At 44.8% G+C, this 19344-nt stretch overlaps 1 protein-coding gene across 2 annotated transcripts in view; it reads right to left on the reverse strand.

Annotated features, from left to right (window-relative positions):
- The window catches only part of MELK (maternal embryonic leucine zipper kinase), a 102675-nt gene extending 83676 nt beyond the window's left edge, over positions 1 to 18999 (reverse strand). Inside the window, exon 1 of one of the 2 annotated variants that reach the window (XM_073591757.1) lies at positions 18817 to 18999. The gene's annotated coding sequence lies outside the window, so the exon portion shown is untranslated. The remainder of the gene's footprint in view (positions 1 to 18816) is intronic. The other variant, XM_073591749.1, reaches the window with a different exon arrangement.
- Positions 19000 to 19344: the final 345 nt, after the last annotated feature.

Here is a 19344-nt window from a genome sequence, read left to right on the forward strand (position 1 = left end):
TTTCTTTACAAGGATACTCTGTTTACCTCCTTGTGGTGTAATGCAGTTCAGAAAGCCCCGGCCTCTACCTTCCTTATGTAATGCTTTTCCCCCGTTTGCTAGGAAAAAACTGTCTTTTGCACTGTAATCAATGTCTGTGAAGAAAGTCTCATCGCTAGTCATGTGGCTTGTTGCAGCCGCGTGGCTTGCCGCTGTGTCACGTTAAAAGGTGACACAGGACGCTCCATGATGTGTCTGCAGTTTCCTTTGTGGCTGCTGTGAATTTGTGGATAGCTGTAGCCTTTGCTGCTCGGCTTTCCAGGTAGAACAGTCCTTTAAGTGACCGGTCCTTTTACAGCGAAAACAAGCTCTGCTTTCTTTTTTTGTGCTTTATGCCTTTGTACATCTTAAGGGCTTTGTCATCATGGTGCACATTTTCTGTCTTGTCATATTCATTGATCAATTTCCCTTTGACATATGCCAACGTCAGTGCCTGCTCTGGTTTCTAAAGCGTTTATAAGAGCAGTATATGTCTCTGGAAGGCTGCAGAGAAGCAGGAGCACAGGGGAGGCCCTGCATATCTCATTAAAGAGCCTGTCACACAAAAACCACCACATAGGAGGACTTTGTTAACATGATTTTGTAGAGCTTTTAGATGCACCAAAATGCACACGTATGGATTACATATAACATTTATTTAAAAATATCATTAATATATTAATGAACAACATTTTTCCAAATCTTTTACCAACTTCGATCTAGGTGTATAAAAGGTGAAGGAACTCTCCCAAGGCCTGTCCATATCTAATTCAATTAAAGGACAACCCCAAAGGCCTGCTTTATAAAAAGAGAATGGGGAGTTCTGTACATCCCGTAGACAAATAACCAAGTTACTATCAGAGGATAATCTTTGTCAATCTGTATAAAATAGCTAGATAACACCAGTAAGAAATTTTAAAAGCTCCCATTAATTGAGGATGTATTGTCTGTACAAAGGGTATTAGTTAATTCTTTTATATAAAATGGTGAATCGCAGCTATCGGATAAAATCTCCTGACATGCACAGAGCAATTGAGGATTTGAAATGTTTTTCAAATAGAATAAATGGTTAGAGATGGTAAGATTTGTAATGTTAAATGGATGCTTCTGTCATGCTTTTAATACATTTGTATAACATATGCACTTTGATAACTACCACCTGTATCTAATGTACATTGTTGATGATCCTTTTTTCTATATGTATTAAAAAAAAAAAAAAAAAAAAAAAAAAAAACAACTATAAAAACATATATGACAAAGATGTATGTTCAAACGCAGCTAATCGCAATGTACAACTGCAAGTGATCGCTGTGCCTGGAGTCTTGGAATTTCAATATAACAAAACATGCGGCAGAACAGCTGACCGTGTGAAAGAGCCCTAAGAGGTCCAGATACAACTTTATTCCATTAACCATCAGGAGTACAATTCAAAAAGTAGCCAATGTGTTTTGGGGGTCTAAGTGCCCCCTTTATCAGGACTCGACTGGCAATAAAGTAAACAAGACATGAACTGGACCTACAATGGTATTTTTTCGATGTAAATTCAAAGCACAGACCTAGTCAGCAGCTTGTTTGGCAGCAACAACTTAGAATAAGAACATATTGTTGGGGGTATATTGAAGCAATGTACAAATTTTTAACTGTTGAAGTGGTTTTAGGAGTAGCTCCCCCCCAAAAAACATGGACCCAAAGCTATGTCAATAAGTATTACCAATAGCTTGACCTTTTGAGATATATGATGCTACAGTGCCATCTAAAGTTTGAAGTTACAGAGGGGATGATACTAGAAGCTACATTACTAGGGAGAAACAATAGCAAGAACCTGGTTTCCTGCAGTTTGATGCCTTGAGTCCTAGCTGGCACTAGAGTTGGTCTGCAAAGTGACTTTTTAGTGTATGCCTTTAGTAACAGACCTTTTTCAAGGCTCCTTTGCTAGGAAGGTTAGATAGCTTGTACGTGCATTTTGTATGCATATTTGTAGTACTCCATGTCCTGTTTTTTCCTACAATTGTAAGTACAGTAGTTTGTGTATGCAACATTCTTGTTTAATAAAAGCATGTTACATTTACTACAGGGTTTTCCTGATTTCTTGCTTTACTGCAAAGTAGCTGAAACTATACAATCAAAAACACTTAGTTACTTCAGAGAGGTGTAAACAAAGTAAACCATTAGGAGTGTTGCCTTAAAGTTTTCAAACCTTTACTATAATGAGCACTATAAAAAGGTCAATATGCATTTTATATAATGTACACACCACTTCTTCCTTGTGTCAACATGACCAACAACCAAAGAATCAGGATGGCAACTCTCCAGAAAATGATGCCACATGAGAGGTCAATTAGCCTTAGAAAGTTATACCTTTACAAGTGCAATCAATGGATTTTAAGCGATATACTTCTTTAAAACAGAAGTGTGGCCACACTTTTTTTTTGGCTATATGTTTTTACAAATTCTTTATTTAAAAGTTACAGGCAGTCCCCGGGTTACAAACAAGATAGGGTCTGTAGGTTTGTTCTTAAGTTGAATCTGTTTGTAAGTCAGAACAGGTATATTTTTTAAGTGTAGCTCCAGCCAAACAAACTATTTTTAAGCTTTTTGGATAACATAGGGAAGGGTTATCACCCCTGTAAAGTTTGTTTTGCTGTGTGTGCCCCTGTTCAGAAGATTTCACCTCACTTTCTGTCCCAATGACAATAGGATTTTGAAAATTTTGGGTTGTGGAAATAAGCCTTGGTGATAAAGCATCAGTGGAGGTACCTTTTTTTCCATAATAACTCTTACAGGAGTGAATTTCCCTTCCTAGGGATAGATTTCCTCTCACTTCCTGTTGTCTCCCTCTGTAAGTAGGAGTCGTTCGTAAGTCGGATGTTTGTAACTAGGGGACCGCCTGTATTTTAATACATACATCAATGTACATTAGATCTAAATGGTAGTTCCCAAACTGCATATGATGTTGTACAATGTATTAAAAGCATGACAGAAGCATTGTTTTAACATTCCAAACATAAAATAAATGGTGGAAATTTAAAGCAGAGCTCCAGGCTCCTTCAGGGGAAAAAAAAAAAAAAAGCCAGCTGCTACAAATACTGTAGCGGTTGACTTTTAATATTAGCACACTTACCTGTCCAGGAATCCAGCGCTGTCTTTCAATCGGCTCTCGGGTGCTGCCTCCACCATTTTGGCTAAGAGATCGGCAGCAAAGCCTTGCGGCTTTTCCTCAGTGCCTTTTTTGGCGGTACTACATTTGGGTCACATGAGTACATCCGAGCACATCTATTAATTTCTCCACCACCAGATAGATCTCTAACTGGCTGGGAAGCTTTACTTGGAAAATCAAAGGATTTGGCAGTGACAATAACAGATCTGAAAAATACACTTTAGGAGGATGCTGGTGAAATCTAGCCCTATGAACTGCTAGGATCATGGAATTCAAAAGACCTACTGTTGACATCACTGGCCTTAGAGACAGATCTTGATGACACTGAAGCAACCCTATGACTGACTGTAGCATTTCTTTGGGAAGAAATATTTTCTGCCAATATGAATCAATGGTATAACAGAGAAAAAAAAAAAAAAAAAGTACCACCTGAAAGAAGCAGAGAATGTACACTGGAAAGATTTAGAAGCCAAAATTCAACCAGACTTTCCAGTTGCTCCCCAGCAAGTCATGGATCTGCTGTAAACTGTTCTTCTGAAGTGACAAATATAATATATTGCACAGAAACACAACTCACAACATGAAAGGAGATTTTTCAAGTAAGCTTATATTAGTTTGTCAAAAATACCTATGGTTTTATTCACGACCATATTGGCTAGAAAATTTGACTAGTCATTTGACTAGTATAGCCCTCTCCCCTTCTGGAAGTCTCTAATTACTTTCTGTGGTGGCCAAGGTCCTTGGCCTCAACCTTTCACCTCCAGGGAATTGACTATTTATCCACCATGCTTAGACGCAGGCTCTTTAAAAATCCTTTTACCGCAATTGTTCTGTCTGATCGTTCGATCATACATCAGATTACAAGATCCATGATTGGCCAAATGATCAGACAGAAGGTACTTTTAACTTGAAGTTCACTAAAACATGCAGAGTAGGTAATAAGGATAATAATGCAACACTGTTAGAAAAGCAAAATTTTATCGATGGAGTGAATAACAAGCAATGTAGCTGTTGCAAAACCGAAGCCACTAAGAGCAATGCCCAAAAGGTCACTAGATGGAAGTACAGTCTATGACAGGGGTGCTCAACCCTAAACAGTGAGGGCCACTTAAGGCCCCTTTCAAGCTGGGGCAGCATCGACGATAAAGTGCCTCTATTATCAGCGGCGCTTTACCGCCGGTATTCGGCCGCTAGCGGGGCGGTTTTACACCCGCTAGCGGCCGAGAAAGCGGCTAGCGGCAGAGGCGCTTTGCCGGCGGTATAGCCGCGGTGCCCCATTGATTTCAATGGGCAGGAGTGGTATACACACACACACACACACACACACACACACACACACACACACACACCACTCCTTCACCGCTCCAAAGATGCTGCTAGCAGGACTTTTTTTACCGTCCTGCTAGCGCACCGCTACAGTGTGAAAGCCCTTGGGGCTTTCACACTGGGGACAAAGCAGCGGCACTTTCAGGTGCTATTTTTAGCGCAATAGTGCCTGCAAACCGCCTCACTGTGAAAGGGGCCTTAGTGATTTGGTAACCGGTCACATGCCACAATGAAATGGTTCAGAATTTAAATTGTTTTATTTTGAATGGTATAATGAAGATTTTAAACAAATCAGGATCATTATTTTCTGTGGGACCAATCCCTAGTGGATGCTTACCCACTGTTTAACCCACTTGTCGACCAGCCGGCGGCATTATACGGTGACAGGTCGGCTCATTCCCGCGAATCACCATAGCTGTACGGTGGTCCCTTTAACAGCTACAATGGTCACGTCGAGGGAGCCGATGCGTGTGGCCGCGATGTCTGCCGGCCACTCGCGATCACTCTACAGAGAGCCAGAACGGGGATCTGTCAATGTAAACAATCAGATCTCCGTTCTGGCAGGGGAGTTCAGAGTAATAGTCTGTTCCTAGTGATTAGGAACAGCAATTTCTCTGTACTCCCAATCAGTCTCATCCCCCCCACAGTTAAAAGTGTTCCCTAGGAGGTGTTTCTAACCCCTTGATCGTCCTAGTGTTAACCCCTTCCCTGCCAGTGACACATACAGGAATCAGTGCATTTTTATAGCACTGATCGCTGTATGTATGTCAATGGTCCCAAACAAAGTATCAAATGGGTCCGATCTGTCCTCTGCAATGTCGCAGTCCCGTTACAAAAAAAATTAAAATAAAAAATAAATATTGGCCTAAACTGATGAAGAAAATTGGTTTTACATCTTTTTTTTGGATACTTATTATAGAAAAAAAAATAAAAGTTTTTTCTTCAAAAAAAAAAAAAAAAAAAAAAAAAACCACAGCTAGTGATCAAATACCACCAAAAGAAAGCGCTATTTGTGGAGGGATACATGAATTTTGTTTGGGTACAGCATTGCACAACCACGCAACTGTCAGTTAAAGCGACGCGGTGCTGCATCACAAAAAAAAAAAAAAAAAAAAAAAAAAAAATGGCCTGGTCATTAAAGTGGTTGTATGCCCTCCCCTGTAAGGCAAAGGCATAATGAGCTACTAGCTCATTATGAAATACTTACCTTAGAATGAAGTGCCTGCATCACCTCTCGGTCACCGCTGAGGGAGCTGACATGTTCCCTCTGCGGTTTGTGGCTCCGGCGCTGTGAGTGGCCAGAGACGCGATGACGTCACTCCCACGCAAACGCACAGGAGTACTTTTTCCGGCAAGAAACTCAGATTTTTCCGGCAGCATCCACCGGACTTTGAGCGCATGCGCCGCTGACGTCAGCGGCTGAAAGCAAGGTGAATATCATATACATTTTTACCTACAGGTAAGCCTACAATAAGGCTTACCTGTAGGTAAAATAAATATCTCCTAAACCTGTACGGTTTAGGAGATATTTATTTTACCTACAGGTAAGCCTTATTGTAGGCTTACCTGTAGGTAAAAACGTGAAAGTGGGACCACTTTCGACAGCCAATTCCGAATTTTCGTACAAAAAAAAAAAAAAAAAAAGTTGTGTTGTCCAAACCAGAAACGGACCTTATAAAAGAATGAAAATCTGTTTCACCAATTTACAAAATGGTACAGGTAAAGCTTCAATCACAAGGAATAAGCTTGTGAAAAATCCACTTCATCCAACATGCAAGGGAGCACTGGATACCTGATCTTTATTGAGCATTGTGGTTTCTTTTGCCAGTCCCTAGCTCGCCACTTTGTCCTGAAGGGGAGGACAGATTGCACCTGCCTACAAAAGCATTCGCTGCTGCAGTCTACTTTCTCCAGTGTAGGTGGTGTTGGTCTGTAGCAGCATTGCAGTTGGAGAGGAAATCAAGAGGAACATGGTTCCATGGATCCAATTTAATGCTGCCGCCCTATGTGACTGGCAGCCTTCTTGCGTCAAGACAACCCTTTTTAGGACTCGGGCTCCGAGTCTTAGGGCGCATTTCACGTGTGGGTAGTGTAGGGACAGGACAAGAATGTCAGGGAGGTTCCAGACAAGTAGGGAACAGGACAGGCACATGCCATCCTTTCTGGAGATCTCCTCATTTGAGCACGGACCTGGCAGACCACATTCTGTCCCTCAAGACAGACACTCAGCAAAACAAGACTAAAGCCCCATACACACTATTAGATTTTCTGCAGATTTTTGTCTACCAAAACCATGTAGTGTAAGGGCCTACCTGATTGCATACAAATTGAAATCTTTACCTCATATTATATGGTTTTGGTAAATCTGAAGACAAAAATCTGCAGAAAATCTAGTAGTGTGTATGGGGCTCTACTCTGCTACACATTGCTGCTGCATTATGAGTTTTCTTGTTGGGCTCGTAAACTGTTGAACCTTTGCATTAATATAAGTTCTGTTTTCTGCAACTGGACTGAGTGTTTACTACCGTCGCACCACGCTGCACCTCTCTACATGCTGGCATCCAATACTCCCTGCATCTTCTAGCTTTAAAGTGTTAATGCTTTTTTTTTTTTTTTTTTTTTTAATTTTAAACACGTTATACTTACCTGCTCTGTACAGTGGTATTGCAGAGTGGCCCTGATCCTTCTCTTCTAGGGACCAGATGGCGATCTTGGCTCCTCCTTTCTTACGTCCAAATCCAGACAGACACTTGCTATGCAATAAAAATATATAGTGCAGCGCTAAATATTACAATCAATAATTAGAAATGTCCATAGAAAAATTGGAAAAGACCAATAGATAACAACGGTGATGCAGGGTGCTTCATGCAAATCCAAAGTGCTCTTCAAACTGCGCTCCCCCTTTTGCCAGTCAAACTGCTCACCTTGTTAAAGGGACCCCTGAACTAATAGGAAGGTCTCATACGCTTTCACCACTTTTAAGTGGTCAGGGTGGTAACTTGACTGGAAAGCTGGAACTCTTTAATAGGGCTCAACAATTTTCTTCCAAATTTGCATGGAATAAACAAAGAAAATACATAGTGCTCTCTGTATAGCTTAAAAAGTAATTCCTTTTATTAAAAAAGACAGGTACTCACATATATATCACTATGACCAGTGCTAGGCATTAAGGCGCATGTTAATTACAGATGACAATGATAAGGCGGCTGCAGCGACGTCTAAACCGGGATAAAACCAATCCGCACGCGTATCGTCCTATAGGACTTCCTCAGCGGTCTTAGGGTCCCCTAGGTCTAGTCAATAATTTATATAAAACCCCCTCATTCGGTCATCTGTTGCTAATTAATTCCCGAGTGGTGACCGTCCAATCGGAACGCACCACTCAGGAATAGGAAGTATACAAAGCTCTATGCTATTGCCGGTTGCCATAGTGATCAGCATTGTGATGACACAACGCCAGATCACATGACTTCCTGCTTAAACAAGCACCCACCTCCTGAGTGTACATATGAGGCATCCATCCACTCCTATAGGCTGACACTCAGGAGTGGGGCGTAGTTCAGTATGTAAATGAGGCGCAATCGCGTCATCGCGATGATGCGACGTCCGGTCATGTGACTGACTGCGTCAGTGGTTGCCTCCTTCTTTTATTCAAGACAGGCTGTGATAGGGTGAGGCTGGGTCACATGCTGCTCCCAGCCGCCCTTCAGCTGAGAAAAGTGTAAGCAAAGGAGGTGTGATGTTATTTAGCCATACGTCAGCAGTAGGAAGTGTAAACAGAGGAGGAAAACAATGCACCTATGCTTTCTGTATAACACTGGGACGCTGGACTAATTATCACCACAGTACTAAACTGATCACTGTCAATGATTATAATCAAAATATAGTACTGCTAAGTTTAATTAATCCCAAACCGAATCATATTCGGAAAGTTTTTTTAAAAAATTGCTCTAACATTATCATAAAAATAAAACTATTTAAAAATATGTACTTAGTAGACACTTCCCTGCAGCCACCTTTAACAATAAAATCATCATCCGTTATTCAAATAGATGATTGGCAATCCTATAATCACCAAAATAAAACCAAAAAAAAAAAAAACTTTACAATTATTAATAACTAATTATCGATCGGAAATAAAACAGTTCAAATCAAACTCGACATTAAGCCCCGTGGGTACTCCAACATGTGTCTCATACACCCAGAAAGACTCACGGCGGCTTAATTGTCTGATGAAATTACCTCCTCTCCAGTGGGGTATAACCTTTTCTACTCCCCAAAATTTTAGTTTGGCAGGACAGCACCCTGCATCACCATTGTTATCTATTGGTCTTTTCCATCTATGGACATTTCTAATTATTGATTGCGATATTTAGCGCTGCACTATATATTTTTATTGCATTACATGAAAGGATTTATATATTTGCCTTTAGTGTTCAGCAGCTTGGTTTTGTTTTGATGGTTTTTGCGCTGACTGTTCGTTTTTTGATTAGACACTTGCTATGGGCAGAAGTGTGGCCTGTGCGTTCTTGGCCTGTGTCTTCATGGAGCTGCATTCCCCCACTTCCTCTTCACTGCATTTGATTGACAGCAGCAGGAGGCAATAGGTCCTGTTGCTTCTCGATTGCTGTGTGAAAAGGAGTGGGAATAGAGATGCAGCTGTGCACAGCGCTGATCTCTTTTCCCTTTGCTTACTCTTCACACAGGGGGAAGGTGGGCACAGGGAAATTAAAAACTTTTTTTACCTTAACCAGTTGCCGACTGGGCCATAGCTGCATGACCGCTACATTGCGGTTGGATAACTCTGGGGAGGGTGTACTATGACGTCATCCCAGAATCACACACCCGGGAATGTCCGTGACTACTGGGTTCTCGGGACCAAGCACGTCACAGATCGGGGTAAAGTGCCAATCCCAGCAGCCCTTTACAACGTGATCGCTCTGTCCAATTGGACGGAGCAATCACTGTCAAACTGGCGTCACGTCTAGGTCTCTCCCTCCTCACACTGATCATGTGAGGATAGGAGGGTGAAGCTGCAGCGCGAGGCTGCTTGAGAGCGGAATTGTGCCCCATCAGTGCCAAGGAGTGCCCCAGCAGTGCCCAGGTTAGTGCCCCATTAGAGCCACCCTATCAGTGGATACTCGTCAGTGCCGTAAAAAATTGGTAGAAAAATGCATTTTCATTTTCTTTCCACATTTTCCAAAAACATGTGGGAAAGAAAAAAAAAAAAAAAAAAATTATATGACATTCAAAAGACCCCATTATGCCTCAGATTATATGTGGGGTGTTTTCTTTCCAAAAAGGGGGCATTTTGTGGGCGTTTCCATTGTCCTGGTGCCCCAGGGCCTTCAAATGTGTTGGATTGGTTGTCAGGAAATGATATGCGTAATTTATGTCCCTAGAACACCCGACGGTGCTCCCTGCATGTGGCCTGGCTGTAAAAAAATTCTCACACGTGGCATCGTCATACTCGGGAGGAGTAGCAGCGTGTGTTTTGGGGTGTAATTTGTGGTATGCATGTGCCATGTGAGAAATAACCTGTTAATGACAATTTTTTTATTTATTTATTTTTTTGTGAAAAAAAAAAAAAAAAACCCACGTGAAAAAAAACTCGCCATGCCTCTTAGTAAAGACCTTGGAATGTCTACTTTCCAAAAAGGGGTCGTTCGGGGGCTATTTGTACTGTCCTGGCTTGTTAGCGTCTCAAGAAATGAGATAGGCTGTCAGTACATCAGATGTGATCAATTTTCAGTGATAGCTACCATAGCGTATAGACTCTCTAACCTTCACACAGACCAAATAATATACACTGATCTTTGGTAAAAATAACCAAAATATGTAGTAGTATAAATCTTGGCCTAAATTTATGAAGAAAAATGACTACATTTACAAAATTTTATAACAAAAACAAAGAAAATGCCCTTTTATTTATAGCGCAATAAAAAACCCAAAGGCGATTAAATACCAAAGTTTGTTTTTTTTTTTTTTTTTTTTAACCACACACATAAAAAAGGACAAAAATGTAACATGTACAGTGTTGCATGACTAAGTAAATTGTCATTCAAAATGTGAGAGTGCTGAAAGCTGAAAATTGGCCTGGTTAGGAAGGGGGTATAAGTACCCAGTGGGCAAGTGGTTAATACAAACAATGCATTAAGGTAAAAAAAAAAAGTTTAGGTTTAGTAACAATTTTCACTAGCACAGGAACAAAAAAGGTGTTCAACACAACTTAAAAGGAGTTGTAAAGTCAGAAGTTTTTTTTTTTGTTTTTTTTAATCTTAATGCATTCTACGCATTACAATAATAAAAAAAAAAAAAAAAAAAAAAAAAAAACACCTTGTGTGTAGCAGAGACACCCCCCCCCCCCCCCAAATTACCTACCTGAGCCCCTTCTCTCTCCAGCGACGTCCACGATCCCCTCAGCCATTCAGGACGCTCCTCCTGATTGGCTGAGACAGAGCAGCAGCACCATTGGCTCCCGCGGCTGTCATTTAAAGTCAGCCAGCCAATTAGGGGAGAGAGGGGGCAGGGCCAGGTACCATGTCTGAATGGATACACAGAGCTCCCTACAGAACTGTAACCTGTAAAAAAAATAAATAAATAAAAATCGGAGTTACTTACCGGTAACGTCCTTTTCCAGGAGTCTTTCAGGACAGCACCATAGAGAGACCTTGGCTCCTCCCCTTCTGAGGAAACACCGCCTTCAACTTAAAGCTTTAAACCTCACCGCTCTCCCCCGGCCCCTCAGTTCTTCAAGAGGACCTCCGGTTAGCTGGGGAGACACAAGAACACGTCATAATAACTTTGATCTTACCTGACGTTCTTCTGCGATGAATTCCTTCACGAATATCCCTACAGTAGGGTGGGTAACTGTGCTGTCCTGAAAGACTCCTGGAAAAGGACGTTACCGGTAAGTAACTCCGATTTTCCCATTTCCGTCTTTCAGGACAGCACCATAGAGAGGATGAGCGAGCACCTTACCTTAGGGTGGGACTACTGCCTGCAGAACCTTACGCCCAAAAGCCTGGTCTTTTGCTGACAGAAGGTCCAATCTGTAGTGTTTCACGAACGTGTCGAATCTAGACCACGTTGCCGCTCTACAGATCTGCTCCGGAGACGCACCAGCCCACTCGGCCTGAGAGGTCGCCACTGCCCTTGTGGAGTGTGCCCTGATACCCTTGGGGGCTTCTAACCCGCTAATTATATAAGCCTGACTGATAGCTAACCTTAGCCACCTAGCTAAAGTGCGCCTCGAGGCTTTGCCTCCCTTCCTGGTTCCTGAAAATAACACAAAAAAGGAATCAGATTTTCTAAATGGTTTTGTATCCTCCAAGTATTGCAGGACACACCTTCTTACATCTAGTTTATGAAACCTATGTTCCTGTTCCCTCACAGGATTCAAACAAAAGGTGGGCAAAACAATTTCCTGGCCTCTATGAAAAACCGAGGCTACTTTCGGTAAGAAGGCCGGATCGGCCTTAAAAATTACCCTATCCGGGAATATCTGAAAAAAGGGGGCCCTAATGGAGAGGGCCTCGAGTTCACTTACTCTTCTTGCCGTAGTGATTGCCACCAAAAACACCGTTTTGAGGCTAATCCATTTTAGTGTACACGTCTCCAATGGCTCAAAGGGTTCCCCTGTAAGTGCTTGTAGGACCAAGGAAAGATCCCACATTGGGAAGGGGGGGGACCTTCAGAGGTCTCTGCCTACTCAATGCTTTAAAAAATCTAATGACCCAAGGATCGGAGGCTAGTTGCTTCTCCAGAAACACACTCAAAGCAGAAACCTGTCCTTTCAGGGTGCCAAGGGCTAACCCCTTGTCCGCCCCTGCCTGCAGGAACTCTAAGACCGCTATAGAGCTGTGAGTATCAAAAGAAGTTTCTGTACACCAGCTATTAAAACGCCTCCATGTTTTTTGGTAGATGACCTGGGTTTCTTTTTTCCTGCAGTTAAGGAGGGTCTTTACCAAGCTATCTGAGAAACCTCTGTTCTTCAACAGTTCTTCCTCAGTAGCCAAGCCGCGAGGCTCCATCTCCCCACCTGGGGACAACAGATTGGCCCCTGGGAAAGGAGATTCTCCTGAACTGGCAAAAGCCAGGGGGGTTCCGCTGCCAGACTTCTCAGGATGGAGAACCAAGGCCTCCTGGGCCAATGTGGCGCAATAAGAATGAGAGTTGTGTTTTCCAGTTGGAATTTTCTTAGGACGGCTGGGATTAGTACAGGTGGGGGGAAGGCATAACACCTGTCGAAAGCCCAACTCTGCGCCAGTGCGTCTATCCCTAGAGCTCCATCCCACCTGTTTAGGGAGAAGAAGAGATGCACCTTCCTGTTTTCTCTCGAGGCAAAGAGGTCTATGCATGGCCTTCCCCATTTCTGGGATATTGCTTCGAAAACCCCCTGATTCAGAACCCAGTCGCCTTCCCTCAGCCGTTTCCTGCTGAGGTAATCCGCCACCAGATTTTGATCCCCCTTCAGATGCACTGCCGAGAGGGATAGGACGTTTAATTCGGCCCATCTGAGAATACTTTCTACCAGGGTCCACAGAGGTCTGCTCCTGGTACCCCCCTGCCTGTTTATGTAGGCTACAGCTGAGGAGTTGTCCGACCGGACTCTCACATGCTGTCCCTGAAGTTCCTTTTGAAAAGTTTTGAGTGCCAAGGCTACTGCCTTCAGCTCCCTCCAGTTGGAGGATCTTCCTGCGTCCTCCTTCCGCCAGCCTCCCTGAGCCACCCGGTCCCCCATATGCGCCCCCCAACCCATGCCACTCGCATCGGTCGTGACGCATCTGGACACCGGCAGAACCCATTCCAGACCCTGAGAGAGATTGGCTTCTTTCCGCCACCACCATAGGGATCTCTTGACCTGGTCCGGTACAGTTATCAGGGAATCCAAAGATTCCTGACTGTGGTCCCAAATGCTCAGGATAAATAGTTGCAAGGGGCGAAAGTGTAATCCTGCCCACTGGACTGCTGGAAGTGCTGCCGTCAGTAACCCCAAGGCTGACATAGCCTTTCTTACTGATATCTGTTGGCTGCCCTGGAGTAACGACATTGCCCTGTCTACCTTCTGGATTTTCTCCATAGGCAGGAAGACCTTTTGTTTTGTTGAGTCCAACAGGTAACCTAAAAAGATTACTTTTTGCGAAGGAGTCAGATTGGACTTCTCCAGATTTAAGAGCCAACCTAGACCCTCTAAGATGTTCCTTGTCAACTGCAGGTCCTGCGACAGTTGTTCCGCGGAAGGGGCAAAAAGTAGTAGATCGTCTAAATAAGCGATCACTGAAATGCCCCTGATCCGTAGGAAAGCCAAGACTTCTACCATAACTTTGGTGAAGATGCGGGGGGAAGAGGATAGTCCGAAGGGAAGGGCCCTGAACTGCCAGTGAAAGGTCCCTTCTCTGGTATTTATTGCCAGCCTGAGGAACCTTTGACACTGATCTGCAATGGGAATGTGCAGGTAGGCATCCCTCAAGTCTATCGATGCCATAAAGCAGTTTGGAGGAAGAAGTGTCTTTACCGAATAGATTGAGTCCATTCGGAACCTCCTGTAGGTGAGAGAGACGTTCAGAGGCTTCAGGTTCAGGATGAGCCTGAACTTCCCCGAGGGTTTGCGCACCACAAAAATGTGGGAGTAAAAGCCTCTGCCCGTCTCTCCTTCTGGCACTCGAACTACCACCTCCTGTTCCTCCAACTCCTGGAGGGAGGAAAGGAGAGCCGCTGACCTCTCTGCACATTTCGGAAGCGTGGTTACGAGGAGTCTGCATGGTGGAGGTTCTGCAAACTCCAACCTGTACCCTCTTCTTATGACTTCCAAAATAAAATTGTTGGAGGTGATCATCTCCCACTGTGGAAGGAAGGCCCCCAGTCTTCCTCCCACCGTTATTCTGTCACTTTGTCTTTTTGGGCTGTTCAGGAGGGCGAAAAATAGCCCCCCCACGCCCCTTCCCTTTTTGTCCCCACCCCTTTTTCTGTTGATCAGATTTTGGGGGGTCCAACTTCTTCCACGGCCGAGACTTTCTTTTAGTCTCTGCCGGTTTTCTTTTAAAAGGAAATGCCTTTTTTCTGTCAGCCGTTCTATCCAATACAGCTTCCAGACCTGGCCCGAAAAGCAAATCCCCCGTGAGAGGAATGCCGCAGAGTTTAACCTTGGATGCGGTATCTCCCTGCCATGTTTTAAGCCATAGGGCTCTTCTTGCCGAATTGGACAATGCGGCTGATCTTGCAGACATACGCACCGATTCAGCTGACGCATCTGCCAGGTAAGCTATTCCTTTAAGGAGCATGGGAAAAGACGAAAGGATTGTTTCCTTAGGCGTACCCGCCTCTATATGCGCCTTAATTTGCGTTAGCCAATACTCCATGTTTCGTGCCACCACCGTGGACGCCATGGCAGGTTTGAGGTTCCCTATGGAAGAGTCCCAGGATTTTTTCAGGAGGGAATCTATCCTTTTATCCATGGGATCTGGGAGTGCCCCCATGTCCTCAAAGGCCAAGTCAGTGTGCCTGGAGACCTGCGAAAAGGCTGCGTCTAGCTTAGGCGATTTGTTCCATACCAGCGCCTCCTCTTCTGCAAAGGGGAACCTACGCTTAAGTGCCTTTGAAAGGAAAGGCTTCCTTTCGGGGTCTTGCCACTCCTTTTTGATGGCGTCGACTAAGACCTCATGGACCGGGAACACCTTCCTTTTATGTTCCCCTAGTCCCTTGTACATCTGGTCATGGAGTGAAAGTTTTTTCCTTTCCTCCTGGATTCCTAGGGTGGTATGAATGGCTCCTAGGAGCTCCTCCACCTCCTCCAGGGAAAGCTTGTAGCGAGAGGATCTTGTGGATTCCCCTTCCACCTCCTCTCCCTCTGATTCCCCCTGGGGATCTGAGGACCCGCTATCAGGCTCTTCCTCAACCTCGAATCTGGCACCTCCTGGATTCTCTCCACTTCCCGAGGGAGCATCCATTAAGGACTGAGGAACACTCTGCTGTGCTGGTGGAGAAACAACCTGCGGCTGTGGCAACTGAAGACTGGCAAATAATGTTTTAAAAGTCTGCACCGTATTGGAAAGTTCTTTCACGGATGCTGCTAAATCTGAAGACTGTTCTCCAGATTGCTCCCTTACTAGCCCCTCTATACAATCCCTGCAAAGGGGTTTAGACCAAGATTCCCCCATTGTGATTTTACATGAGGGGCATTTCTTCTTGGCACTGTGGGGCGACTTGCTTTTCTCTGTAGCTTTGCCCTGGAAAACAAGTTAAAAGTAGGGAGCAATCAGCAAACTTTCACCAGCACTACCACGGAGGGCCACCAGGGGTGCACTTCCCGGGACCAACCATCACCAGGGACCCAGTCACAACCCTTTCCCCCCCTTCACCACCAGGGGGAGTTCTACACCTGTGGAGCTTTACAGGAAGCGGTAAGGGAACACCACCCCAGGGTTCCTCTTACCTTAGAGTGGCTGGTGCAGGATTCTCCTGGAGCGGTTCTTGAAGCCTCTGCTTCCGACATCTCCTTAGAGTGCAGTGGTGATCCAAGCCCCTGTGTGCTGTCCCCACAGCAGGTCAGAGGCAGCACCAGCCGAACGCGCGGTCCGTTTTCAACACCGCGACCGGAACCGGAAGTCACGGGTCAGACGGAAACATCGACCTCCGCCGGAAATGACGTCACCCGTCCTCCGACCCAGCGCTCAGAGCTCCCACGCTGGCTGCAAGTGCAGGGCGGTCTTCTGTGCCTCCGCCTAAGCCACTGCTAGGCAAGAAAGAAAACGGACCCCCCCAGCTTACAACTTCACTAAGAGAAGCTGGGGGAGCGTGATGTGCAGTCTTCTAAAAGGTACTCAGCCACCCTAGCCCCTTAGACTGCAGCTTTCTTAGAAAAAATGAGCAGGAGAGAGCCAGAGAGAGAGCGCCCCCTTTGGTCAGCCTGCAATTAGCCTCAGCCTCCCTAGCTGTGCGGCCCTGGTTCCTTGCGATGTCTCCCCACCGGAGGAAACACCAGAACTGAGGGGCCGGGGGAGAGCGGTGAGGTTTAAAGCTTTAAGTTGAAGGCGGTGTTTCCTCAGAAGGGGAGGAGCCAAGGTCTCTCTATGGTGCTGTCCTGAAAGACGGAAATGGGAAAAAGTTGGGGCTTCAGCAACACTTTAACCACTTAAGGACCAGCCACCGCAGTTTTACTGCGGCAGGTTGGCTCCCCTGTGCCAACCGTACATCTTGCGCCCCCGAGTCAGGCAGAATCGTTGCTTGCCGGTGACCCGTGATCGCCTAGTACAGAGGCAACAAGGCGGATCCCCATTCTGACAGATCTACTGTTCCCAGTGATCGGGAACAGCTCTGTCATGTCCCTGGTAGCCCATCCCCCTACAGTTTGAACACACCCAGGGAACACAGTTAACCCCCTTGATCGCCCCCTAGTGTTAATCCCTCCCCTTCATGTGTAATTTTTTACATTGATCAGTGCAGGAAACTGACATCCTCCTTATCAACTGATGAAGCCATTGGTCGTTAGGACACCAGCAGCTAGAAGGTTGTAATGGTGCACAATGAAAACCTGTGGCTTTGTGTAACTAAAAGGCAGGCTTCATCCAAACACCGGCTTGTATATAATTTAGGCATTTTGCCAAGGCACCCTTGAAGAAACCTCAAGGCACCACTAACACATTAAAGTGGTATTAAAGGTTTGTTTTTTTTTGTTTTTTTTTGACAGACATGTCATACTTGCCTGCTCTGTGCAGTGGCTTTGCACAGAACAGCCCTGATCCTCTTCTTCTTGGGTCCTCCACCAGCACTTCTAGCTCTTCCCCCTTGACCAGTGCCCCCACTAGCAAGCAGCTTACTATGGGGGCACTGGTGCATGCTTGCTCCTGAGCCCCACTCTGTGTGTCAATAAGCCCCATACAGCTGTGACTTAGTTCTCTCTCTCTCACTCTCCTGGAAAAAAAACCTTCAACCTCTACAACCACTTTAAAGCCAGACTACAGCTAATACTTTATAAGCAGTGTAGGGTTGACCCAATACCACGTTAAGAACAAGTACCGATACTTTTTGTCAAGTACTTGCCGATACCGATACTTTTTAAAGCACAATACAGCACTGATAGGTAGCACTGATTAAGCAGCACTGACTGATGGGCACTGACAGGCAGCACTTATGGGCACTGATATGCAGCCAGCAATAGAGGACATGAGAGGAAAGGAATGCTATGCTGTCTGCATCAACCATCTTGATACTCCTTTCACTTGCCCGCATAAAAGCAGCAGCAGACATCTTGTCTACACCCAGCCCAAACTATATGGGCTGGGTGTAACAAGGTGTCTGCTGCTGGCTTACTGCAGCAGGGTGTACCAAAGATGGGCGTTGGGATGTTCAACCGCTGACGGCCACTTCCGTTGCTGAATGTGACAGCTCCGGTCACCGATCCCGATGGATAACCTGGCAGCGCCCTGCACCCCTACCAGCTTACCTAGTTCCAATACTTGAAGACAAGCTCTCTACTCCGCCTGCTGACTTCTGGTTGCGCCGCCTCTTCCAGATGTTGGATTAGGCATCTGTAGCATTTGAGCAAGTACAAGTACTCGCGCAAATGCTCGGTATCGGTCCCGATACTAGTATCGGGACAACCCTAATAAGCAGTTACAGTACAGGTCCCCCCCCCCCCCCCCCACTTTGGCATAAAGGTTTAACATAAATAAATCTGATCACTTTAAAAGCACCCTTGTCTGTGGTAAAATGGTTTGTCGTATCCCTGTAACTGCTACATCTGAAGAACAGCTTGTTCCATTGAAAAACAAACAGACTTACTGGATAGCACACCAGGTGAAAATAAATGGAAGAAAACGAATGCAGCCACCACATCTAAGAATTGGTAGGTTGCAATATAATAAAATGTTTACGTTTGGGTTCAACACCACTTAAAGTATAACTCATATACACAATAGGCAACGTGCATGAACCATACATCAATACACTTTTGTCAGGCACATTACATGACAGAATTTGTAGCTTTCAGGCTCTATTACTAGCTGTTTAGAATGGCTTGTTCAGCTTTCAGGATCAGCCAGCAATCCGCTGATTACAGCTGTCAGGGGTTATTTGTATTATTCAGCCCAACAGAATGGCAGAGGAGCTGGGTGATCTACAATACAACATTGCACAAATAGAATGCAGCAGGCGACAACCCCCTACTATTTCCCTGTCTGTGTGTATGGTCACTCAATAGCATCATCGCGATTTTACGAATATACATGCATCTGCTCATGTGTTTCAGTGCTACAGGCTAAGTACATTAGAATAGAACGTGTGGTGTGTGTATCTCCATTTGCAAGGCCACAGACCTGTCCTTAGAGATGAAGCTCCTTATAAGCCGATCAGCTGCGGACCCGGCCGGACAGTCATCAGACACTAAGAACACTGACAAACCAGCACAACACGAGCTCAATAGAGAGTGATGTCATGAACTTTTAAATCTGCCGGGGAACAAATCCAGCTTCCGGCCAAGGAGTTTCTCGGCCAATGAGATTAAACCTCCGTCTCTAGCTGTAGAGTGCGGCGCCGTGCATGCCGGGAGGAAGGTCGGAGACCAGAAGATGAGAAGATGTGGTGTTGAGGATGCCATTATATGTGTGGCAAGGAAGTGATTCACAATCACATTCTAGTCTATTTGGCAGACGTTTGAAAACCGTGCTATTGTTATATGGCCGTGATACAGGCACTGCTCCACCACACTTCATTGCTAAATAGAAAGACAATACTAAATATAAAATACAGCAATTGTGTATAAATATTCTGATGTTCTATACCCCTCAATCTTCTATGAGACTGCTGAATACTCAAACACTAATTATTTGAGATGGGTGTGGCGA

Source organism: Aquarana catesbeiana, linkage group LG01, assembly GCF_042186555.1.
Source record: "Aquarana catesbeiana isolate 2022-GZ linkage group LG01, ASM4218655v1, whole genome shotgun sequence".
In the NCBI taxonomy this organism is placed as follows: Eukaryota; Metazoa; Chordata; class Amphibia; order Anura; family Ranidae; genus Aquarana; species Aquarana catesbeiana.